General features: G+C 43.1%; 1 protein-coding gene across 1 annotated transcript in view; it reads right to left on the reverse strand.

Annotated features, from left to right (window-relative positions):
* The window catches only part of CPQ (carboxypeptidase Q), a 163,726-nt gene extending 157,062 nt beyond the window's left edge, over positions 1 to 6,664 (reverse strand). The window contains 2 exon segments of the mRNA XM_037380938.1: positions 5,257 to 5,354; positions 6,461 to 6,664. The gene's annotated coding sequence lies outside the window, so the exon portion shown is untranslated.
* Positions 6,665 to 7,507: the final 843 nt, after the last annotated feature.

A 7,507-nucleotide genomic window follows, 5' to 3' on the forward strand; every position in this document is an offset into this window, starting at 1 on the left:
CTTTTCTACAGGCTAAGCAACGCCAACTCTCTCATCTGAATACATTTAATTCTAATACCAACACACTGAGAACAGAAGTTACAAAGTGCCATATCTTCCAGCATTACAACAATGAGGAAATGCCAAAGGAGATAAAGCAGCATGTGAAAGGGGAGAAAAAAATTTAAAATTTTACTACTACTGCCCCAAAATATAACTGTTCTGACTTTGTTAAACCCTTGAGACCTGTAAATGCATGACAGTGGGACTGACAGGAATGTGGTTTGTAATGTAATGATGAGATAGCTGAGAGGGCTACACCACAATCACAAGAAAATGGTGCTGGTTTGAAAAAAAAAACAAAAACAAAAAAACCCAAACACCTAAAAACATTCATAGAAACATCAGATATGCTTTACAGACATATATACCGTGCATTTTTTTAAGTGCTGGGCTCATCTCCTGACTTGAAGTCAGAGCCAAAAAAACAGGATTCACTTTATATGTTTGTGGGGTTTTTAAAGCTTCTACCTTAAATAAACCTTGCCATATGATCTGATTGAAGAAACACAGGATATATCACTATTGATAATGACAGTTCCTCAAATAAAGCTTAAAACATGCATTTACTTCAGCCTAAAAGCTTAAACCATAAAACACTTTTCAGAAACTTGCTTCACAAATAACATCAGATGGGAGAGTATGATGTGAGGAAAAAAAAGATACCATTTCTAGCCACATCAAAATTCCCATACTAGAGAAAGCATAAAGTGTTGTTTGCTTATGAACACAAAATAACTTACGCTGTTGTGTCAGAAGGATTATCTTTCTGGGCCAAAAAGTCAGACATACTTTGAGCAATGAGAGGACTGCTAACAGAAACACCACTTAGCACTGGGAAATAGCTTTTCCTCTAGGGAAAAAGACTTGCAAATGAGTTTCCATCTCACCTACTGCAAGATATAAACACAGAAAGATAATCATGTTATTCCAACCACCCCTTTTTTCAATGAAACAAAAAATTCACTGTCCCAGTCAAAATACAGATGCGAGGCTGAAGACACCACTGTCACCTGCTAAGAGCACAGCAAACTTTTAGGAGATGTTTTGACATTCAATGTAAGCTGTTCTCTCCAAGTTTCTTCAAGTTTGACCACCTTCTCTTCTCTCAGATTTGCCAGAACAGTCCAAAATTGCATGACTACCCCCATATGATCCACCTCTATCATATATGGTGGGTTTGGCTATGCCAGGTCTGTTTAATAATCACAGCTCTAGTGTACAGCAGATAGCACCACAAAGCAAGATGTATCTGCCAACTTGGGTGGCATCACTTGCTGGAAAAAAGCACATCTGTCCTCATTTAGTTACTCTCTGAAGGGCAGCCACAGAGATAATCCTGCTCATTACCACCCTTCCTGTAAGTTTTCTCTTCAGCTGTAAAACACAAGAACAAAATGAAGCATGAATCACAGACCATAGCTGCAGTCATAATGGATATTAAAATGAGTGTTAAGTGTATTTTACCAGCCTATGGACTGGGCAACAGAAGATTTGGATCAGTTGTGGCTTAAGTCCATCTAGGTCCCAGCTACAGTGGCTCTGCCCTCCACTAACTGCCATTCACCTGCACTAGAACTTCATCCATAGAGTCAGCAGCAAGCTGGTTCTGGGAACCAATCCAGTAAAAAACATTTATTCTTTGCAGAAATTAATAATGAGCATTAGTACCACGAGGTTACTGCCAAAGAGAAAATGGGGATGTACTACCCAAAGGAAGATTGGACTGTGGCGGTCCCTGCAGCCTGAAGAGCAGACAACTCTGCTCGTTCCACCACCTCTCCTACCTGGGTGAGGATCACTGACCAAGGGACAGGTGGGTGGGTGGGGTGGAGACCTCTGCAGCAGCTGCAGGTAAATTAGACAAGGGTAGTTACTCAGAGCCTGCATAGAATTTTCCAAGCATATTTCTGAGACTTTTTTACTTCCAAAAACCCTCCAGAGATTCCTTACCCAACAACTATTTCATGACAACCAAACTGAACAAGTAATTAAAATCAAGTTGACTTTGTTTTCTTTCTAGGATATCTTACAGTGCATCACTGAGGTAGAAATTGTCTGCTCTGTGTATTTTTCAGCAGCACTGAATACATTACCTGAGATTAGTAATGTACTTTTCTGCCTTATCTAGTTGTCATAAGAGAAAATATTAATAGCCCACTGCAGCATATGATCAATCTTAAAGAAATTAGTTACTTACAATTCTTTCTGCTTCCAAAGCAATAAAGAATTTCATTAAACTAAAACTTCAGTAAGTGTTTTCACAGTCCACCACATTAGAGCTCTCATGTTTTGTATGGGAGAACACGACCAGAGAGGGCACTAGAAGGTGAGCCCTGTGATTCAGAACAGTAAAAATCAACAAGATCAGAAACACTAACCTCAAAACCTGTGGAGAGTAGAAGGGGAAACCATTACAGATGAATCAAATTTATGCTTTGGTCTTCAAAAGTTACAGATAAAAAAGTGGATGCTTTCCCAATGGAGTCTATTGGCTCAGCTCTCATTTTAAGGCCTCAGAAAAGCACATTTCTTTCTCAATTGTCTATTGGTACATGCATAACATTACATAAGCCCCTTTTGTGGGGCTACTTGAAACATAAAATTACTTTTGACTCACTTGTCTTATGTAAATTCACAGTCAAGTGCCTCTTCTGAAAAATACTAACACAAAAATTAAAGGCACCGGATATCAATATACATGTAGCAGATGAAAGTTAGAAAAATTGGGGGAAGGCAGAAGAGTGATCTCACTCCCTTTCATACAGAGTGTTCTAGCAGGAAATGTACTATCAGTGCATTTAAGTGAAAGATCAGACACCATAACCAGCAACTGGAGAAACAGAAAGTAAAAAAAAAACAACAACCCAACAGACATATACTTAAACCCAGAACTGTTTTCTCACATCAGAACTAAACCAGGCCTCACAGGGGTGACATCAATTCTCAGATGCACAAGATGCTGCATCTGTGGGGTCACAAAACAGGTTTGGGCAAATCCTGAGCTTGTGGAAACTGTCACTGTTGTACTGAATGCAGGATGGTCACTCAGGCACATTTAAAATAAATCTTGTGATGTAAGAGATGTCTATGATAGGTGATCTGAGATGAACCTCCTCTCATACAACAAAAGGATCACTGATTTAAAATTGGTTTTGATCATTGAGATAAATATGACTGGAATTCTAAAACAGCATTAGGATCTTTTAAAGTCAGTTTTTAAGATCACAGGTCTTTTACCATACCTCTGATTGAAACGGGTAGTAAAGAGGAACATTTTGCCAAAATATATAAACAACTTCTTTGAGATTCATTTTAATCTGTATGTCTCTTAATTAGATAGTTCTATCAAAACCCTCTTGGCAGAAACAGCACCGAAGAGATTTTCACATTTTTCTCTCACCCACTGTGGAGAAAATTCATCAAACACTTCTATGTTAACTAGATTTAAAAGACTCTTGAGAAAATATTACTATTATTAATACCAGGACAGAAAAAAATAATCCAAATGAGCTGGGTGTTTGAACGCTCTCCATTTCAAATAAGCAAATAAACAGGCAAACATTAAATAAATCAATAAAGTCTAAAAAGCAACCCCACCACCACTGGTCCATTCCCTCTGTCTCAAAAACAGAAATTAATCCTCTTGTAAGATCAAGGCACCCAAATTATCATTTTTTAAAACTACAGGCTAACAAGGTTAACATTTTTCTCAAGCTGACATACAATTTTTTCTTGTATTGTAAAACCTAAACAAAAAAAGAGCAGAGCATTCTCTACAGATTCTATCAGAAATACTGACTTAATCAAGTAATTGGCATTTAGAAGATTACAAAGCTGAGCTGAAAATTTACCATTGCCATCACAATGAAAATGTAAGTGACTAGGGTCAACTGAAGAACTTACATTTATTTCACTACTTCAAGATTATTGCAGACATCTGGCAACAAAAACGTGAAAGATTACTGCAATGCAGTTTTTGACAGATAATATTTCCTGTAGAGACAGAACAGAAAGAACTGTAGAGCTTCAAGACTGTAATCATTTTGTACATTTCTATGTACAAAGTACTTTTTAAAGAAATATTTCACCCCTGCAGGTGTTATCCCTTAGATGTACTGCCATCCTTCATCCTCATCCTCCCACAACTGGAAAGGAAGGAAGAAATGACAAGACAAAGTTTTCAATCTTAAAATGAGAAAGTTTTATACACTATAGCAGGGATAGATAAAAGAATCCCATGTGCATTATGAGTTCATGCAATTGTATCAACGATGAGAGACTCTGTAAGTTGCTTTCCCAATTTGGCATTGAAGACAGGCAGACATTTGCAAATCCATGTTATAAAACAAGTAAGAATTTATATGAGCTTTTACTGACAGAGGTCTCCCAACAGGGGTCAATGCCAGGTTGGTCTTCCCCAGCCCAGATCTGCAATCTGTTCTTATCTGATTCAGTATTTAATTGTTCTGCTGTTCAAAAGAATCATATATATTTTAAACACCAAGAAACAAGACTGGGTAAGTCAAAGGCTTTGTATGAATCTCTAAAGTTGCGGTGGGTCTGATCCAAGTATATCTGCACAGAGTTCATCTGAAAGACTGAAGTTTTGGTAAAGTACAACTGATTGCAAGGCACAACTCATAGTTGTTACCCAAGCTAGAGTGGATATGTCTAAAGAAATGAGTCAAAATTTACAAGGAAACACGAGATGTAAGAACTCTTACTATGGCAGGCTTTGTAGGGTTTCTTTGGGCAAAGAAGTGTTTGAGGTTTTATTCAAAGTAATAACCTAACAGAAGGAACACCAGACAAGACTGCAAGATGATTTCAGAATAGTAGGTAAGCATGAGAAAGGCTCTTAATAAAAGCCTTCATTCTCTCAGAAAAATAACCAGAGCAAAATCAAGGCCAAACTGTGTCGCCCTAGCTTAAATATTACGAATTTCTCTAGCTAAAATAGAGAGACGCATTCTAGACAGACACAGATGTAAGCAGTTCTTCCATTCCCACACAGGGGATCTGTTCTACGTTCATACCAAGCATTGCTTTGTAAGAAACACCCACGTGCTCCCCTTTCATCGACAGATTACAACACTTACAGTCTTTTGATACAGAGGAGTGAGCAGATGCGGAACTGTCTCAAGAAACAGTAAAAATTAATTTTGAACAAAGTTGAAAACACAAACAGGCAAAATTTTGAAAATTAAGGCTTACAAAACAAGTAATCAGGATTTCAGGTGTTGCACATGTGTGGCCCTCTGAACAGGTGCTTTGGGTGCTCATGCAGCACTTCGGATCAGGTCCCAAAAATTCTGCAGTTTGAAGGAAGAAACAAGTAATCAACAAGCAAACAGAAATCCAGTGCTTTTATTTTGAATTTTCTCTTCAGTAGTTCTGAGCAGACTTTGTAACTTGTCAGATGCAACCACTAGATTCAAAAGGCTCCTCCCTATTTAATACTTCCTTACCAAAGTCTGATTCAGCTTGCAGAACTTACATTTTTCATGCTTTTTTCTCTTTTCTGTCCCTCATATATATTTTAGTACTTCTATAAAATATGTATTCGCATATACACATATACAAAAATTGTATATACATATATAAAAATGCCTCTCATACACTCTTCCCTTTTGCATCAATTTGAAAAAAGTAGTCTTTGAAGAACAAAGTCCTGTCAAAACAAATCAAATGAGTACTAGTTACTAGATTTTCCTACTTAGAAGCATTAAACCACTCTACATGCTGGGACCTCTTCACTATGAAGTGGGCTGTAAAATGTAATTAAATATCTAATGCATCCATCTGGTATTTATGGGTTTTATCCATTCACAGTGGCATAGCTTTCAGCCAGCGGCTGCTGTGGGCTTTGCTGGTTTCAAGGTCACCGCAGCGCACCATGCCGCACCTAATGCCAACCATGCGTCCCCCGAGCACGTGTGCGACAGCCAGCTACAACTCAGGGTCAATATTTGTTTTTAAATTAAGAGGAAGGACAAGGCTAAGCTGGCATTTCTTGTCACATAGTGGAGCGGCCACGTTCCTGAAGGGCAACCAAGCTGGTGTCCCCCTCCAGAGAAAGGCAGGAGGGCGGCCATGAAGCAGGCCCAGTGGCCCGCGGCCAGGCTGGGGGCTGCAGCCCACCGACCTGGGGCAGGCCCGGCCGGGCCCAATGCTGAAGGCCCCATTTCGGGGGGCTCCCCAGCATATGCTGGCAGGGCTTTAAAGCCAGACCTCGGCGTGAGGAGACGGGGCCGGGTCCCGCGTTCCCCTCCTCGCCCGAGCCAGGCAGCGGAGCCGGGCCCCCCACGGCCCCGGGACAGCGCCGCAGCCCGGCGGAGGGGCACGGCCGGCCCGGCAGAGCGCGGGCCGCCGGCCCCTGTGAAGAGGAGGATGAGGGGACCAGGGGAAAAACACGCACCTTCCCCCTGCAGATCGGGCGCCAGCAAGGCCCGGCCCCCTGCCCCCGCCCGGCTGGGACGATGGGGGAGGAGGAGCGTCGGCGCGGTGGAAGGGGCGGGCCCCCGGGCGCGCCGAGGCCGCCTGAAGTAGCGTGGAAGCCGCTCAGGGCCCCGGCCCGGCGCTGCGTTGCGGGGGAGGCCGGGCGTTCCCCCCCCCCCCCCGCCTTGCCGGCGGGTCAGGCCGGGCCGCGGCGCCTCGTAGGACCCTCGGAGGCGAGGCGGGCCCGAGCCGCCCCCGGCCTGTCGGGGAGGCGGCCTAAAACCTCGCCACGCACTACCGCCAGCCCTTCCCGGGGAGAAGCGAACGGGCGAGGCGTGAGGCGGCGGCCTGGGGGCTGGGGCCGGGGGGGCGGTGGCGGCGGCGGCTTCCCGCGCTGGGAAAAGCGGCTCCGCGGCGCCTCCCGCACGGGTGACATTGCGCTCACTGAAGTAAAGGTGTGCTTATAAAAACGCTTAGGTAAATGAGTGCTGCTTCTGTAGGCAAGATCTTAAAATACAGATGTGGGTCTTAACCCGCAAACGCTGAAGCTCTCGATTGGTTCTGTTTAAGTCAGTAGAACCCAGGCGCTTACAGGTGTTTTTAGGATCAAAGCCCTTGGTGCATTTCCAAAAAAGCTGCTGTAGTAGGAAGACAGTGAAGAACTTCACCCTCATTCAACACCCTGTTCCAATATTCATGAACTTTTTGCCCAAGTGAAAGGACTGTCATACCGATGAGCTTTGTGGGGTACCTTGAGGGTGATTTGAAGCGCATGTTACAAGGTAGTGGCTGTCCCTGCCAGCCTGGCTCCTCCACCCATTTGAGGTCACTCGTTTGTATTTTTTCACTTGTATTTTTCAGTGTACCATCTGGATGGTACATTTTTGCGGTTGGGGATGTCCCCTGCTGTACAGCAGGTCACAGAGTGGCGCGTGCAGGTGGGATGCAACAATACCTGCGGTTCCTCTCAAATTGCCCCGGCCTTTGGCAGTCCTGTTCCACTGAGGGTAACAAAGTAACTGTTTAA

Source organism: Falco rusticolus, chromosome 3, assembly GCF_015220075.1.
Source record: "Falco rusticolus isolate bFalRus1 chromosome 3, bFalRus1.pri, whole genome shotgun sequence".
Taxonomy (NCBI): Eukaryota; Metazoa; Chordata; class Aves; order Falconiformes; family Falconidae; genus Falco; species Falco rusticolus.